Source organism: Microtus ochrogaster, linkage group LG9 (assembly GCF_000317375.1).
Source record: "Microtus ochrogaster isolate Prairie Vole_2 linkage group LG9, MicOch1.0, whole genome shotgun sequence".
Taxonomy (NCBI): Eukaryota; Metazoa; Chordata; class Mammalia; order Rodentia; family Cricetidae; genus Microtus; species Microtus ochrogaster.
In genome coordinates, this window is record NC_022034.1 from 35,387,906 (window position 1) to 35,407,385 (window position 19,480).

Genomic DNA, 19,480 nt, shown 5'->3' on the forward strand with positions numbered 1-19,480 from the left:
GCTCAACTTCCTTAGCGATCAGGGAAATGCAAATCAAGACAACTTTAAGATACCATCTTACACCTGTCAGAATGGCTAAAATAAAAGACACCAATGATAGCCTTTACATTAAGTATTTTTGTGTTGATTTTTTTCCATAAAAAATCGTATCTGAAACCTTTGTCTGCCTTTAAATTAAATTTAATATCTTAGTTTGAACTATAGCTATATAAGTTAATATATTCAGTGTAATGCCTAGAATTTAGCTTGTCTAGTAATCATTGTTCTAAGAAGAATATATATTTGTTAAAAGTATATTAAAACATTATGTTCTAAATTGGACTTGAATGACTTCAATAGTTTTTAAATTTAGCTAAGAATACTCCTTGGACAGTGAGTGACAGCTATGATGGCCCAGTCTGTGCAGCCCTCTTCAGTGGCACCTTCTCTCTGGTTCTAGAAAGATCAGAAATTAGAGAAGATAGACTTTGTTCTTAAGTTACATGCGCAAAAAAAAAAAAATAGTCTCCTGTAGCCCAGGGTGAGGCTTGAGCTTCATGATCATACAGTGCTTGGTTGTCTCGAACCACCCTGGAGCACACAGATATGCTTTTCCCAAACAAATGAGCTTCATTTGAGCTGATTACTAATGTTACCATGATAGATATGGAGCATCTGGTCTTAAATATAATAATGTTAATATAACATTAAATAGAACCCAAATTCTCCACTGAGGTAGAATTTATCAGTCTTCCTCTTCTTCATATTTGTGTCCAGTTGCTTCTGAGTTGATGTAGTCAATTATTACTTCTATCTTTCTTCTTTTCTAAAAGAAAGTCCTAGAATCTTCCTGAATGTTCCATGGGAACATTGATCAATGATCAATCTGAAGTTCATGCTACAAAGTGAAACAGAAACCTTTGATCTGATTTCTTCCTGAAATATGTTCTTTCCATTGGATGGCCTGGTCCAGGTAGAGAAAGAAGATACTTGGGGGTCATGGTACATGGTGTAATATCCCCTGAAAATTCTCGAATGTTGATGACTGTCCAGCAATTGGAATACATCTCATGAATTACATAAGTTTTTAAACTGTTGCCTTGTTCTTCCTTGTTGCAAACTTTGTATTATTTTTATTAACTTTGAGGCTTAATTGTAAAATGTAGAAACAAAAATCGAGGAGGCGATTCTGGCTTCAGTTTGCCATTTCTGGGGTAAGCAGCCTCTTAGGTATAGCATTATCAAAACCAAGACATCTATGCTTCCTTTGCTTCCTTTGCTTTCTCTTACTGAATCTCCTCTTTCTTTTGCTAGGAAACTTTCTTTCAAAGGGGAAGATGCTTAGGTACTTCTGTCTCTCTTCCAGTTCCTGGTCCTGAGCTCACCTTCTTTGGAACCTTGATGAATGCTTTCTATTTCAAGAAATGATTGTTTTAATTTTTCACCAGATATTTATATGAATTTTAAACAGCTATAGACTACATGACATTCCCTTATATGCCTTAGCCAGCTTTTAATTCTGTTGCTTTTAATCATTTTCCACTGCTATGTAAGAAATGCTCTTTTTTTGCTGTGCCGATTTTTGCCACCTCTTTCTGATTTGTGTGCAAACAATCTTTTATTCAGTTTTGGACACTACATGATATCTTATTTGATGTTCTATTCTCATTTGTAAGTTATATATACTATAAAAAATGCTGATCTTTTTTTTTTTTCAATTTCCTCCACTGTCTGTGCTGCAGACTCCTGGTTCCAGTGACTTACTGAGCATCTTCCCTTGTCTCTTCCACTGATTTCCTTCTCTCTCTCTAGTCATCACTTTGTTGATTCTACTATTGCTTTAGTTTCCCAGACAGTGAAGCTAAGACATGTTTCCATGACCCTCGTCCAGTGTCTCCTAGGTTTGCTTCCCATGAATTTTCTCATTAAAAAAAAAATTCGCCATATGTATTAATGGATTTGGTGCTTCTAATAAAGCCTAAAAGTAGCAGTGGCTTAAATGTAATGTTAACTTAGCTTTTCTTTTTGACAGTTCTACTAACGGGTCGGGAACATACAATGACCTGACTGTGTCACCGATGAGGCCACTCCCTTCTTGTTGCATCATCTGTAGTATAGAATCTTTGTCCATTTTGTAATTAGTGACTCCCTCCAACAGATTTAGTTTGGTGTGCAAAGAGGAAAAGAACACCTTCCTTTCTTTCAGAGTGCAGTCTAGAAGTAACTTAGAAATCACGTTTAATGGAACAGTTGCTTGGGATGTCTGCACCTAAAAACACAGGAGGCAGAGTAAAAATCTTTGTCTGTGTTCAGTGTTCTAGTTCTCTAGAAGAATGGGGGATCACTTCACAGGAAAGTCGTGTGTCATCTCAGTATTCTAGTTTTTTATTTTCACCTTTTGGTGGTATTTTATTGTCCATTAACTGAGATTACATTTAGAGACTTTCACTGATCTGTTTGCTCACTGTGAATCTACTAATTCTTTTAGGGTAATACTTATTTAACATGAAAATTTGTTAAGCTTTTCCAGTAGCCTAACGCATAAAATCTCTTTTAATATTTCTTAAGTACCAGCATAGGGTCTAACTAGACGCTATGAATGTGGGTGACAGTTGTATGGCTGGAGCAGATTTCGGAGCCACTGACAGTGACCAGGATTTATCCCGACTGCTTGTACTGGATTTTTGGAACCTATTCTCTTTGGAGAGATACCTTGCTCAGCCTAGATACAGTAGGAATGGCCTTGGTCCTTCCTCAAATCAATGGGTCAGACTTTGTCGACTCCCCATGGGAAGTCTTACCCTCTCTGAGAAATGGATGGGGGGGGGTGGGATGGGGAAGGAAGATGGAGGCAACAGGAGGAGAGGAGGGAGTGAGAACTGGGATTGGTATGTAAAATAAGAGAAGACAGATTTTAAAAAAAAAATTAAAAAGATTCTTTAAGTTCTATCTTAGCCTCTATATTCTCGGCCCCTCTTTCATCAATGCATTGTTGGTTACCAAACATGTGTTGCGTGCTTCCCGTGTATCATATACAGACAGTGTCACTTTTTCCCTAAGCTAATTCTTTGGGTTGTAGGTGGAAGGTATAGTAATAACATTCCTAGTTATCATCATAATTATCATAACTCCCTTCTGATGTTGTTTCCACCGTTGTCATGCTTGAGAAATTAGATGCATCTTAAGAACAACCCTTTAAAGCTACGCAATACAATAGTTGTTAATATGCCTTACAGAACGCAATGGTACTTATCGGACACAATTCAACTTTCATATTTTTATGTATTACACTATTACTTACAAAATTATTATTTGCTATAGAAAAGCAAAATGGAAAAAAATACTTAATGAAGAGCAGATTTAGCACCTCCTAGAAATTGAAAAATAGTGAATGCAAGCTTAGATAAAAATCTTACCTTGTATTTAGCCGATTCTTTGTTCCAAAACAATTTATTTCAATCCCAATCCTACAACTTGATGCGCTAGTATCTTTGTAACAGGACACACACTTTTGACTGAGATAATCTCTGTCTATAATTCTAGGTGTTGTGAGATGAAAACTTACATAACTGACCTTACATAATTTTAGTAGTAAGAGAAAAATATATTTATTATTTTGCTAACCCTAGAGGCAAAAATTACGCTAAACCTTATCTACTCATGATTTACATTTTTAATAAATGAGATTCAGATTTACTGGAAAAAAAACATTATGGAGGAAGCCAGTTCTGTGAAAGAAGAGCATCCGAGGGAAAGGTCAGCACATAACACTTAGGACAGGTACTTTTAGCAATTTTATTGCAGTCAGATGTGAAATGGTTGCTCTTATTTCATTTCTAGCCTCGTGGGTTAGACCTCCATAACAGCAAATGGCCGTGTAGTTTTCTAACTATAACCTTGATTAGAAAGAACAACAACAATGGAGGAAAGAAAAGTAAGAGGCTCAGGCTTGGAAGCCTTTGGTATGTGCACATGTTCTTCATGTGTCTATCTTTATATTGGCCTCGTATTATGAGTTCATTTGTAATAAAATAGTTGAGAAATCACTAGACTAGATGATAATCAAGATCTCTGACAGCTCACAATTCTGAAGGAGTTTGTTTTTAACATGATATATTTCTGTTGACACACATTTTGATCCCCTTCCCTGAAAGAAATGAAATCCATCTTAGTGAGGACACTTGCTCTTTTTGCCTTTTGTATCGCTTAGCTATCAAAATATTATTGAGTTTGAAAGAAAATATAATTCCAGCTGAGAAAATACGGAAGGGATCAGACCTTGTGTGGTACCCACATCATGAAAATCATTCATTACATACCAAAGTTTAAGAAATTGTATTAGAACACTGCCTTAGTCAATGTTGCTTTGAAGAGACACCATCACCAAGGCAATTTATGAAAGAAAGCATTGAATTGAATTGCAGTTTCAGAGGGTGAGTGCAGGTAGGAGTCTCTGCAAACTCCGTGGCTAGCAGAGTATCGATCCATGACAGGCAAGAAGGAAGTCCAGTTCAGCATGACTCAGTAGCTGGCATTGGTTCAAACTTCGGGAGTCTGGCACCAGTGTTTTTTTTTTTTTTTCAAGCATATTTAATAACAATACAATTTGGAAAAAAAAAGTTTCCTGGTGATAATTAACTAAATCCTATAGATACAATAAAGCTTAAGACACGATTACATTGAAAGGACATGTGACCTCTTCCATAAACGTAAGTTCTGTAGATGAACTGATGATGCCTCTTAAAAGTCAGGGAGAGGATTTGCTGTGGTCTTGATCATACAGATAGAGCAAAGGTCACCAGGCTGCACCCAGCCCCCTGGGCAGAAAATAGGTCTTATATCTCTCCCTTTGAATAGACAACTCTGCATGTTTAGCATTCCTGGTTTCCCTAGTGTTTATCTGTGAGCACATGGACCTTGCGCCTCTTACAGGTAAGTACATGACAATCACGGTAGGGAGTATGATAGCAGACAAGCAGGCATGGTGCTGGAGCAGTAGCCAAAAGTTCACATCCTAATCCACAACATAGAGACAGAGAGAGAGTGAATTGGCGTGACATGGGTTTTTGAGACTTCAAAGCCAACCCACAGTGACATACGTCTTCCAACAATGCCATACCTGCTAATCCTTCAAAAAACCACTTTTGCCAACGAGGTACGAATCATTTAGATATATGAACCTATGGGATCATTCTTGTTCAAACACCACAAACACATTCTCATTTCATTTTACATTTATCTTTAAATGTTTAACATATATGCAGCTATAATTTAGCACTTATTAGTATAATAATTTTTACAACTTAAAAATAAAATTATGTAAGATATTGTTCTAGTTTTCTCACTGTGGCTATTACAAATGCCATGACCTGTGTCAACTTATGGGGAAAAATGGTTTATTTAGCTTATATGTTACACTTCATTATGAAGGAAGATGGCACAGGAATTCTAATAGGAATTTGAAGAAGAAATCACAGATGAACACTGTTTGTTGGCTATTTTTTCAAGTTTGTTTAGATAGCTTTCTTATATAGTCTATGACCATCTGCCCTAAAGATAGTGCTGCCCACAGTGAGATGGGTCCTTCCACATTAATTAGCAATCATAGCAATTCCTCATAAACAAATACAGGCCAGTTGGACCTAAACAATCCCTCAATTGAGAGTCTCCTCTTAGACTACTCTGGGTCCTGTCAATACATATTTTGTAGTATGTCAATACTACAGACACAGTAGGTATATCTCACTTTTCTTGAAACTTTTTCAGGAATTTTTATAGTTTTTGTATAAAATGTTTAATTGAAAAGGATGACTAGAGATTTGTTGGCAGAGGCTGCTTGTTTGTCTTGGCTGCCCAGACCCAAAATAAGCACCGGAAACTGTATTAATTAAAACACTGCTTGGCCTATTAGTATATTTCTAGCTAGCTCTTATAGCATAAATTAACCCATTTCTATTAATCTGTGTGTCACCACTTGGTTGTGGCCTACCAGTAAGGTTCTGTCCAGTGTCCGGCGTCTATCTCCTGTAGCAGATACATGGCTTCTCCCTGACTCTGCCTACTTTCTCGCTATATCTCTTCAAGCCTGACTATATTCAGCCCTAACATAGGCCCAAGCAGCTTCTTTTATCACCAATGGCAATAAAACATATTCACAGCATACAGAGGGGAATGCCACATCAGAGATTCATTCAGTTTCAACTTTCACTGTATTTATGTTTATCATACCATCTGTAAATCTGAATTTTAATATAAAAATGGTCAAAATAATGAGCTTAAAACCATTTTCAAAGTCCATTGGAGAAATATTTTGTATGTGACATTAGTCAAAAAGAAGTTGGGGGAGGGCTGAAGAGATGGCTCAGAGGTTAAGAGCACTGGCTGCTCTTCCAGAGGTCCTGAGTTCAATTCTCAGCAACCACATGGTGGCTCACAACCATCTGTAATGAGATCTGGCGCCCTCCTCTGGCATGCAGGCATACATCGAGGCAGAATGTTGTATACATAATAAATAAATAAATCTTTAAAAAAAAGAAGTTAGGGGGGAAATGATTATTCTATTCTTATTTCATGTGTTTGTCTTGTGGACAGAGTAGGCAAAGAAATACAACATTAAAACTAAATTTAATTTTAGCCAAGTAATGGTTGGTCACACCTTTAATCCCAGTATCTGGGAGTCAAAGGCAAATGGATTTCTGAGTTGTAAGCCACCTTGATCTGTAGAGTAAGTTTCAGGACAGCCAGGGCTACACAGAGAAAAAAAAAAAAACAAAATAAATGAAACAAACAAGCAAAAAAGCAACCCTAAATTTAATTCTAGAAAGGACATAAAATTATAGAGATTTTAAGCAGGATTTAAAAAATGCAAACAGTGGGCCAAGTGGTGGTGGTGCACACCTTTAATCCCAGCACTCAGAGTCAAAGGCGGGCAGATCTCTGAGTTCAAGGCCAGGCTGGTTTACAGAGAGAGTTTCAGGACAGTCTCCAAAGCTACACAGAGAAACTCTGTCTGTTTCAACTGCAAGCAGCAATGCATGGTTTTATCATGTGACTTCATAACGAATTCCCATTTGCCTCTTCTGCTAGATCTTTGTCACGGAGCGTATGCAAATGGTTAGAAAAGGATAGTGGGGTTATGAAATTTTTTATTTTGGATTTTTAGTGATGTATATAGGAATTATAGTCTATAAATATTTAAGTTTGCAAATTGTTGTCTTCTTGTTACTTCCCATATGACTGTTTCGTCATTTATTTTTCTCTTCCTCTTCTCACTTCCTCTTATTTGGCCTACAAATGTGAAACTAGTAAAGGGAAGCCATCCCTAAGTGAGTGAAACAGTAAGAAACCATTTGAGAAGTGGGGTAGAAGAACAAAACTAAGAATGTCCTCTTTCTACTTTTAAAATTCTCACAAGGTAATAAAATACGCAGTCAGGCAGCTGTAAGTCTCAAAAGAACCTCACACACCTTGGCGTTCAACAAATTTTTTATTGCATTCCGTCCACAATCTGCGAAATATTGTGCTAGAGATAAGACAAATGAGTCACTGTTCATGCCCTCGAAAGGTTTTTAAAAAGAAAAAAACAAAAAACAAAACGAAAGCTAGCATGAGAATAAAGGCGGTCACTGAGAACAATTTATAATTTATAATGCATGGGATAATTAGTGTTCTACCTAGTCTGAAAGAGATGTGAAAGGATTCTGGGAAGGGCTGCCCAAGTTGACCTAGAACAGATGAATAACTGCTAACAAGGGGTGAGAGAAAATTGAAGGTAAAGAGCCTCAGCCACAAAGGCAAATATACACCCACTGCCGCCTTGGAATAACATTAGAGTTTTAGTATTGGGGTATATTTCACTGGAGTAAAAACCACGGAAAAAAAGTAGAGTGAAGGTAAGTCCTGCAGGATGGCTTATACCAAGTGAAGACTCTTGAGCTTGATTACATAGTGATAGTAAGCCTGGAAAGGAATGAACAGACTTACTGTGAAATGACTTCACCCAAAATGTAGGTAAAAATTGAACCTCGAGGAAGCAAGCATGCAGATCGCTGAAACAGTATAGAAAGGGTGAATTTCACACTGCCCTGTGACAAAAAAAACATGCAAAACACCCAATTTCTATGAGTGGCTAACGTGAACCGGTACTGGAAAGTTATATCCCTACAACTTTTCATCCTATTGGTATAGTATGCTTAAGCCAAGAGCCAGGGGCCATTCTGTGAAGTGGAACTGAGTGTATGCAATCTGTTTTTATAGCTGGAATGGAGATGGCTCCTTCTCTGTGGTACTCGTATCTGTGCTGGGCAGTTGGATACAATGTGTCAGTCTCTCTTACATTTCTGGCTCCTGTGGAAGAATACCTGAGAGAAACAACAATCTGAGAGAAGCAAGATTTCTTTGGGGCACCAGCTGGAGGGATACAGTTTATTAGGGCAAGAAACACAGGGGTAGTTGGAGTCATCATAGGAAGTGAGAGCTGAAGGCACAGATAGTTAACACATTGTTGAAAAAGAAGAGTTGACTAGGTGGACCCAGATCAGACTATAACCCTAAAGTCCACTCCCAGTAACCTCCTCTCTCCAGCTGGGTCTCACTTCCTACAGTTTCAATAGCGAGCACCACCACCATCCAGGGACCAAAGTTCAGAGGTGCGAGCTTGTGGGAGACATTTCACATCCGCTCGAAATGCGCTACACTAGGGCATGTTCTAAATGTGTGATGGATATCCACAACTTCTCAAAAATATAGCAATGTCACGTGTTTTCTTACATGATCTTTCTGTGGGTGAGTGCAAAACTGTTTACTGTCGTGTGTTGTGTCTGTGAGATGATTTTTTTTCTCAACTTGCCTTTAATCAGTGCTGATGCACTAATTACTCCATAGATGTTATAACTAATAATCTTAGGTACATCTGGTGTTGGGAGTGAAAGCCCTTTGAATTTTCTGCACACAGTTTCATTGACTCAGAGGTTCTACTTTTCCTAAGGAAGCAGGAAAATCATAGTGTTTATTAGTTTAAACCTGTTTCAAAAACACAGTCAAAATATTCAAATTTCATTATTAACTTAATTATTCTCCTTTTCGTTCTCCAATGAGTATTTCTTCTCTCCCTTTTTGTTTTCAGGAAAGAAAGAATTTTGGCATCACCCTTCACCTCTCTTAGAAATAACAGCACATTTTAATCAGAGATTTGTAAGTATCCTTTCATGTTTCTCTACTAAAAATATTAGATATTGACTCGGGGAAAGAAATAGCTCCTTTGTTTGACCAAATATAACCACACAATATGAATGGGCATGAAAATTTGAAAAATCGACCTCTCTTCAAAGACAGCAACAAAATATTACAAATGAAACCAAACACAATCAGAAATCATTTACCACATGTATGTACAGCTAGTGAGTATAACATTTATTCTTTGGCCAATTCTTCCTTTTTGATGACATTTTCATTGTGTTTTTCTCTTATGTGTATATGTTTCCACATATGGATGAGGCTGGCATGTTACATATTGATCTAATGAGGTACCTTATGTAAACATATTTTAGAAAGTTTATATCACAGGTAAGAAGGAAGAGAAACAAAGAAAGGGCATGAATACAGGAAAGCGAAGAATGTTTATTCATTTAAAAGTCACATGACTCGTATTGTCCATGCTTAACAGTTTTAGTAGGTTTTTTAAAAGCTCATGATGCATCTCACATACTAAGGTTTGTTCAGTTTCAACACATTTTTAAAAGCCTACTACTCTGTCATAACAATTGTGTTTGATGGGTCAGTTCTGGATCTGGCAATCTGACAGACCCATCCTGTTCTACTTAGAGAAGAGTTGAAGATAAGCAAACATATTTACAGATATGTTTTTAGGTAAATTTAGAGGAACCAATAAGAGAAAAACAAAGAGAAATCTTTCCTCCAAATGTTATCTGCAATGATAGTATTTTCACTCTATTTTTTAAAAGAAAACTATGGGTTTAATAAGGCTATTTTTATTTATCACTAAAGCCAAAGATGAGTGGATATACATTAAGTTAGAGAGAGTGCAGTTCCAGGGACCATAGTGTAAACAGACATCAAGAGAGCAAGGCCACTCACCAGCATCCTTACTAGCTGGGAAACCTAGACAGCATATGCCTGGGTTTCAGAGCGGTAAATATCTGTATGTGAGGGTTGTTAGCTGAAATGATCACTGCTTAAGATCTTTCTATGATCCAGCGAAATCCTCGAATCACTGTTACTTACTAGTTAATATTGATTTTATCTTGGCTAATCTATAGTTGCTATTATAACCTGACCATTTGCAGGGTAGCCAATACAACCAGTCAATAGGTACTTGACATATTTCTAGCTTCCTCATCAGATAAGTTAGCTTCCTCATCAGATAAGTTTTAGCAAATCATTTATTTTAAAGGGCGTGTTCAGCTCTTAAACATTCTGTACTGGTGTGATCTGTTTCCTAGTTATGTGAGATGATTTTGGGGTTCTAATCCATCTATTTATTAATTTTCTAATCTTCTGGAAATTACCTAAACTTTCTGATGATGGTTCATTTTAACAGTACAAGGCACGCTATGGAATTGATTCGATAGGTTGTGATAGGAACCAAGTGAAATAACGAAGCAGTGCTACATAGAAATGAAATATGTCGACATTACTATCATATTTCCCCATCTTTGCTATGTCATTTTCATAAATTTTGAGCTTTTATCCGATGATGATGTTCCTTAGTAAACATCTACGAACTGTTTTATGTGTTAAGTTGGTCTCTGTGGAGTCTTCGAGAAAACTGTTTCAGGACAGATGCTTGGCCACACTTCCCAGTGCTTTCAGCAAACATCTAAGACACTGGAAATGCAAAGTGATCTGTGTGCCAGACTTTGAGAAAGATGCCTTTTCCTTTCATGGTGATTCTCAAACTACTTGGTCATTAGTATTAAAGAAAATGTTTTTGTTTGGGTTTTAAGGAATCAGTGTCCCCAGATATTGTCCTCCTGAAATGTCCTGATTTAGCAGATTGAGTAGCAGTTTAAATTAAAAAAAAAAAAAAACTGTCTGATTTCTATATTTTGAATCACATCCTCAGTTTGTCCCTAGGTCTTGGGACAGAAAGCTATGCACATGTCTGGCCTGTGTGAGTAAGGGGGTATATTTATGTTTGCCAGGTCCAGATTATGTGGAAGGAGTGAAAGACTTGTGTTGCGGATGTCTAATAAAAGCCAGGAGTGAAACACACTAGATGGCAGAGTTTCTCAGCTAAAAAGGACTGTGGATACTGTCTAGTTTAAGTCTCTTACTCATGGAGGAGGGAAGTACCTTAACCTTTTGCCAAAGGTCAAAGCAGAAGAGAAGGATTAGAAATTCTGCCCCCAACTCCACTCTATTCCTGTTGTACTATTACTACTAGGCTGGCTCTGCCTCTACCATTTCAGGAGCAGCGAACACAGGTGAAACCAGTTTCTCTATTGCTGAACTGGACTTCTGATCAGTCTTACAGTGAAAAAGTAGAAAGTGCTCTTTGAGACAACTTTTCTGTTCGAGTATCCACCTGCAAGAGTGTCTTCCATAGAATCATCACTTAGCAGGGACGCCTCTGAGACCCAAGAGGGGCAGGCTGTGTTTCTCATGTCCACCTCTACTGTTGCTGTCCTGCCTCTTATGCTGTGCCTTTTCTCAAGGTCCCTGGCTGTGCTTTTTTCTAAGAAAAAAAAATCCAGGAGGAAGACCATGTTTCTAAAGAGAGATGAACACCTCTCAAGATGAGCAGAAGTGACCAGCTACCCTGTCCTGGGTTGTCTCAACATTAATGGGTCGTCCACACTGACTCCACTGTCACTCGTAATCTCAACTTTGGGAGGTTTTGTTTTGTGTCTAAGCAGAGGTTTAGACAGCTTATGTGCTCACCTAAGGTCTTATTTAAGGAACAGAAGCAGCAAGATCAGGTGACAAACCATGGCAAAGCCTGTGGATCTCATGTTTTGTCACTGATTGCTTTTAGCTCTGCCACATATAATTCTGTGAAAACAGGTCAATTTTAAATGCAAATCACTTGAGATTTTATGGATTGTTAAGTAGGAGACATGAGCTACATTGTTAATTATTCTCACCTCTCCTTTAGACTACTGCAATGTTCTCTAAACTCTTAAATTTTAAGAACACACCAGCAAGCCTTAGGGATCATCTGTCTCTAATTCACTAACTCTGGAATTACAAGTGAATACCACCATGCCTGGCATTTATTTAAACATGGGTTTTAGATATTCAGCTCAGATTCTGGTGCTGAGAGAGAGGGCTGAGTTATCTCTTCAGATCCTGTAAACTCATTTCTTTATTTGCATGTGTGTATATGTGTGTGTGTGCCATATATGTGTGTTCATGTGAGTGTGTTTATGTGACAAATTACTCATGGATTATCTCATTTTGTTCTGATTGGCTGCCTTTAACCACATCCATTAGTTCATGTCAATTCCAGTAAATCGTAGAAAAGAAAGTGGACTATGTATGTGATCATCTAGAGCAGAGGGACATGCAAATTTCTTATGTAAAATATAGATCACCATCTTAAAACAAATCTACTAAAATATTCCTAAACATTTCAAAATTCTGTAACACACTTGTTAATTTTAATATCAACAGGTCATCACTAATATGTATTATGAAAAAGTTGTTGTTTTTTCTCCGTCACAGGATCATTGTAGTCAGTACAATCCAGGGTATTAAGGAGGAGATTATGCAAAAATGTGGGCAATAAAAAGGAGTTATAGTTTTGAAAAGACTACAAATTTCATGTATAGTGCTAATTATTATGTGTATATTAAAATAGAGAGATGAATAACCTATGTTTTGCAAATAAATCTGAAGGTAAGTTTAAAAATGATTAAATGAAAGAGAAGAATTTTAGATTCTAAAGCAAAATGTCCATCTTATTTGGCCTCAGCTGAAAAATACTGTGAATACAAAGAAATACTTATTTCCTGCTATAACTAGTTTACTTTAATATTGAAAGACACCTCCGAAACATGTTTCAAGTTATATAAAGCTTTCTAGAATATACTGTGGAACTGGCTTAGAATTTTAGTCATGGCAATCAACAGTACTTTAGAGTTTAGAGGCTTTGTGAGGAGATGGAAGGAACATCAGCTTTCTCTCTGTGACCCATAAACATTTGCTGAAGAATGCTATGCATGATTGCATTTAAAAAAGAAAAATTCGAGCTCTTATGCTGTTTTTCATTCTTCCATATGCTGGACTAGGGGCTACTGAAAATGCCGGAAATGTTCCTCTTTGCATATTTGCATATAGTCAGAGTCTCTCAGACCCCAGCATTTGAGGATTCCAGGCTTTCTGAAATCCCTGTTTTCTAGGGCACAGTGTGTATCTGGGAATTTAAAACTGAACTGCTCTTGGACTAAAACCTCAGGGACAATGGACTGATGACAAGGGAATTTGTACCAGAACATTTTTATTCAACCCAAATAAGAGCCATCATGCACATGATAATTATATTAAGCTTATGCTTTTGATGCAAATAAGATATAATTTTAGTAAATTTTAGTAAAAAGACTTCCAAATTCTAAACTGTTGAGGTTATTACAGTTAGTATATATAGTCCATAGGTCTTAAAGTGAAAGCAAATTGATTTTCAAATGCTTGGAACTTAATTAGACTGTGGTTTAGCCATTTTGTTCTTTCTTAGCAATCTGCTATTTCCGATGAGTGGCTAGAAAGTCTAGGTTTGATTCAAGTAGGTGTGTGTAACACAAGTGTCTTAGGATTTCTATTGCTAAAATGAGACACCATGACCAAAAAGCAAGCTGGGGAGGAAAGGCTTTCTTTGGCTTACACTTCAGCATTGCTGTTAGTTATGGAAGGAAGTCGGGACAGGAACTCAAGGAGGGAAGGAACCAGGTGGCAGGAGCTGATGCAAAAGTCATGGAGGAGTGTTGTTACTGCCTTGCTCCCCATTGATGGACGAAAGTCAACTGTCTATTTGTTATTTTCATTGGTTAATAAAGAAACTGCCTTGGCCTTTGATAGGACAGAAAATTAGGCAGAGTAGACAGAACAGAATTCTGGGAGAATAAAAGCTGAGTGAAGCAGTCGCCATAGCTCTCCTCTCCAAGATGGACGCAGGTTAAGATCCTCCCTGGTAAGCCATCTCGTGGTGCCATGCACATTATTAGAAATGGGTTAAAGCAAGATGTGAGAGTTAACCAGTAAGAGGCTGAAACTAATGGGCCAAGCAGTGTTTAAAAGAATACAGGAACACAGCCTGCTGCTCCATACTACACCCCATGACTTGCTCAGCCCGTTTTCTTATAGAACTCAGGATCACCAACTCAAGGATTGCATCACCCACAAGAACTAATTCAGAAAATTAAGGTTGTATTTTATGGAAGTATTTTCTCAAGGTTCCCTTCAATCAGATAGCTCTAATTTTTGTGTTAAATTGACATAAAACCAGCCAGTACAATGAATCAATGAGATCACAGGTAGTAGCTACTTATTTACTAGAAAGAAAACTAAAGACACATAGGTATTCCTGCCTACAATGCAAACATCGAGGGGGCATTACACAAAAAGGACCAAGGAAACTGATGCTTAAAGCGCTTAAATTCCCTCATGTTGTGGATCTGGTTGTACTAGAAACACAAGCCTAATATCCTTTCCGGACTTGAAAATAGGTAGAAGACAAAATTTTGTTGATTCATGGAACATGTATCCCACCTTTTAAAAAAAGATACTTCTTTTCCATTAGTTAATTGGTGGAAATGCTACCATTAATGAGTTGGGTCATTTAGTTTAGAGCCTAAACCTGTACATGAATGAATGAGTGAATGAATGGTTTCCCAAGAGTTGGTTTGAATAGGATGAATTAAAAGGGTTTTGGGGGATCTCTAAACTGCTAGAGCAGAAAGATGCATATCAATGAACAAAGTTAAGAAAGAGGGTAGGGTATACAGTTGATCTGGGAAAATCTGACCAAGAAAAACTCTTAAAAATTGTGATAAGGGTGGGAAAGGACTCAGTTATCTTTAAGGGGATAGCTATGGGGAATTTGACCATGCTCCAATGACCACATGTGCAACACAAATTGGACTTGTTTTTGGTTGATGAGGGTCATAGGGTTAAGGGGGCAGACCTGAGAGGACTGGGGAATGAATGTGGCTGGGGTACATTATGTGAAATTCCAAAATAATCAATAAAAATATTATGTTGAGGAAAGAAAGGACAACGATCACATTGATCAGATATTGAGCTTCATCTTTTAATTAAAGCATGCCTGAGGCAGTATAAAGTGTTCACGGAGTGTCTTCTTCACTTCTTTCACACATTCGTCCTCAGACTCTCTCTCTTATGAAGCTGGCAAATATCGACCTCATTTCCAAATGTTTCTTCTGATTTGTTTGATTCGGGTAAGCAAACGTGTAGAGTAATACTTGTGAAACTCTAGTTAAATGCATGAGATCTTTTCCGTATTGCCTTTTGCTTTCTCCTTCTTTTATATCTCTGAGAGAGCCAAAGAGATCTCAGTCAATAGATTCAAGATGGCAAGGCTCCCTTCCAGCCAAATGAGCGTCTCTGAGCAACGTTTTCTGTGAGCAACTCTTTCTGGTCTCTTACTGAAGACCCTTGTAGGGCCAGGTGATTATTTTCTAGTTTGTTTGCTTGGTTTCGTTGTCGTCGTTGTTGTTGATGGTATTTTCTTCACTTATTATAATTCAAATAGATTTGGGAGAATTTTTCTATTCCAAAGTTCTTCGTTATCCTTAAACAAATGTCATAGGATGTCAGTGAAGAATTTGAGTGTAAACAGAGTGGTAGGACAACTCAGAGTGTCTTTCTTCGTTCATGCAAGTGACCTAGAAAACAAATGTAGAATGCTTAAAATAGCAACAGATGTTGTATTCTTGTGTCAGATTCACTAAAAACTTCCTGTCTGTAAAGTCAGGCTTTTCAAATGAGAGCAGCAGAAGATCAGTGGATATGAAGTTCAGTTGGAGTGTGCCCCTCAATCCTTGATGTCCATGGCCAATGCTTAGAAAATATTTGCTCTTGCCTCCCAGGAAACTATGTCTCTCCAGAAGGAAAAAGTATCCTACATAATACTTAGTGACAACGATATTAAGCTGTTTTATCAGTGAGCCTCATACTTGCTCATGAGAATGAAAGGTAGCAGAAACCAGAGGAAGACACCAACATATATCCTGATGTATGTAACCAGAGTAACAAAATTTTATTTTATAATTTAGTTCAATTTTTAATTTACTAAAAGGAAAATTTTACTTAGGTCTGAAACTGAGCTCGTCGGTCTCCAGGGCTGAGTATGCGCATAGCTTGTCATTGCGAATACCACCAATTACAACCTGCTAAGTGAGTGACATATCCTCTTAGATGTGAAAACCAATTAATCAATGCAGACTGGAAAAGGTGTAGAAGAGATTACAAGATGCAGTGAGAAAGATGTAATGACTTGAGCTGTATTCTAATGCAGTTCTCAAACCTGTTAGCCTCAATTACCTACAGAGTTAAGAATACAGATGATACTAGACTGTCTAAATCCAGAGCTCCGTGGAATACAGGGAACTCTGCGTTGATAAGAACTGTCGTCATTGACGGTCATACACAAACAAATTAGACAAACACATCCTTCATTCTTCTGGCATAAGATTAATCCTCAGCAAATAGGGTTTCTTTGGTTTTGGTTTTGTGGAGTTTTTTTTTTTTTCTTTCCCTCCTCCTGTGTGTCCCCTGGCTCTCACGCTCACATTAAGATTTTAAAAAAGATCTCAGGAAGAGCTAATTTGCTGTAAAATCTGTTTGCCAGGCTCCAGGCAAGCAGAGGTGGGATGTAATTTTCAGAGACCTCATTTTATTTGTCTTCTCCTTTCTACAATTTAATCAAGTGCAAAGGTGAGAATCCAGCTCCTGGCAGAACAACACAGAAGAAAGAAGAGGCATTGATTTACACTGCCTGGCATCAGGAGGGAAATGATTCTGTTAGCAAAGCTATAAAAAATACTATCTAAAGGCTGCGAAATTTGACGAGGTCAATGTTAGGGCAGATGGATGGAGAAGAGTGGCTGGTCATTCAACAGCTAAGGTTAAAGGATATTTAGGCTGAGGCATATGTAGCTGGGAGAAGGCCACAAATTCTTCGTTATATGTTTCACAGGGAAATTGCAGGACTTTGCAGAGCATTTCAGGTGGATTTGCCTTACTATATAGAAATGACTCAAAGGACAGGGTAGTAGCATGCGGCCCCCAACTGTCTGCTATTGTGAGTGCATCAAACAGTGGTTTCCTTTATTGTATTATTTGTGTCTTTTCTCCTTTTCAAGAGAAAATATCTTTTATAAGACGTAAATCATTTTAATATTCTAATAAAAAGCCATAAGGATAAAGTACACCAAGAAAACTCTAAAATAACATTTGAAAAACTCTTAAGTTCATTAAAAATAAAAGTTCACATTGGCCTCATACTTTTTTAATGAGTAATTTCTGTTACCTATTTTGAAAAGAAAATAAGGTTGAAGGTAATATTAACTCACCCAGTCATAGCATAGTCATTAAATTATATAGAAGTTTATACCATAAATTACAAGAGTTTTCTATTTATTCTATGAAAGAATTTTAATGAATATGGAAGTATGTTATTCCCATATATAAACTATATAATAGTTAATGAGGAGCATAAAGAACACATATTATTTTCAAAATTATATTTTTCAGTTCTATGACCTATATTTTTAAGAGTAAAAAAAATTAAGAGTAAATTCAAATCAAAGTTTTTGAATCAGACGAGTTGCTTAAAGAGTATTTTGAGTATAAAGCACTATGGCAATGGGGCAGCAGAGATGCCTCAGTGGTTCTTGCAATGGGCCTGAATTTAGTTTGGCAATTTGCAACTACCTATAAGTCTAGCTCCAGGGTTATAATACTCTTTTGGCTTCCATGACCTCTGGCATGCAAACAAACACACACACACACACACACACTAATACAATATAATATAATAAAGTAGAAATACTGTAGAGAGTATTGGGATCACAGAAGGACAATACTTTGTTTGAGGAGATTCATGCGTGTGACAAATGGATGTACTAAGTAGGTTTTAGGAGGCTTATTTCTAAATTAAGCTATTTCTATTTCATATTAATATCATCCAATTTTATAAAGGTCAATGGAAACTGGATAGAACATGATGAAATCACTAAAAACCCATGTTCTGGAATTACATATAAGAAATTTAAATCCTAACACAGGGCAAGATTCTTTTTGGGGGGGGCGGTGTTTTGGAGGCAGGGTTTCTATGTGGTTTTTGGAGCTTGTCCTGGAACTAGCTCTTGTAGAGCCTGGTCTTGAACTCACAGAGATCCTCCTGCCTCTGCCTCCCAAGTGCTAGGATTAAAGGCGTGTGCCACCACCGCCCGGCCCAGGGCAAGATTCTTAACGTCTAGAAAATTCAGTTTTACTCATCTCACATTTATAAGCTTTCTCTTTCTCCCATGTGTGTGTGTGTGCGCGCACACACACACACACACACACTCACTCATATTTGCAACAATAATTAAATGAAATAATGCAATAAAGCAATATACAGCCTATAGACAAATAGAAAGCAACTGCCTAACTAAATCCCAGTGAAGAAAAGCTGCTAAATTTGTATGACTGATAACAATTTAATTATTAACTGAGATTTCTTTACTGGTTAAACCTCCTTTAGTGTCTTGCGTGAATACTGTTAGCTGGAAATAATACACACAATCTAGCACAAAAGATCACCCAAGTAATTGACGTTTGTTAAGTGAAAACAAAGAGCCATAGTCATGAGCACCAGAATGGCTTCTGACAATAACCTGACTTCAGCCTTCTGAGATGAGACTGGAGAACTGAGAACAAACCTTAGAGGAGGAAAAAGCAAACAATGACATAAGAGTAAGGTTTTATGTTTCTGGGAAGGGAAATGAATCATTTACTAGCCAGTGGGAGAATTCATATTCTGAGGAGAACTTGGCTATGGAGTATTTGCTGAGGTCCCCAGGTCTCCAGCCCTCTTAATTGAGCAGAAAAAACATATCAATAGACGTTTTAGTGGGTTAATAAATCCAAGAGAGAGAATAACATCCTAATTTCCAGGGAAAATTCTAGTAAGGTAGAGAAGTTCCATAAGTACTAGGGCCTTAGAAAGGTAGAGAAGTCATAAGAAACAGAGACTCCTAGGTTGATGAGCTTAAAGACCACCTCAGAGTTTCCAGGCTCTTAGAGGAGTGTGGTAGAAACAACAAAATGATTCAATAGGTTTCAAACACTAATATAAGTGGTTTAAACAAACATTAAACTTCATATATCCTAGACTGGGCCACATGCAGCTTTGTATACTTCATCTCAATGTTGGGGTTACATTTGAAACAACTGTAGATCACAGTGTACAGAATAGGGTAAATTGCACCCCACTGAGGGTTGGTGTGGACACATGATGTATGTAAAACCAACACCTTTC

The 19,480-nt window shown here is 37.4% G+C and overlaps 1 protein-coding gene across 1 annotated transcript in view; it reads left to right on the top strand.

Moving 5' to 3' along the window:
- Pkib (cAMP-dependent protein kinase inhibitor beta) overlaps positions 1 to 19,480 on the top strand; it is a 95,569-nt gene that overhangs the window by 47,957 nt on the left and 28,132 nt on the right. Inside the window, exon 4 of the mRNA XM_026787330.1 lies at positions 9,104 to 9,171. The gene's annotated coding sequence lies outside the window, so the exon portion shown is untranslated. The remainder of the gene's footprint in view (positions 1 to 9,103; positions 9,172 to 19,480) is intronic.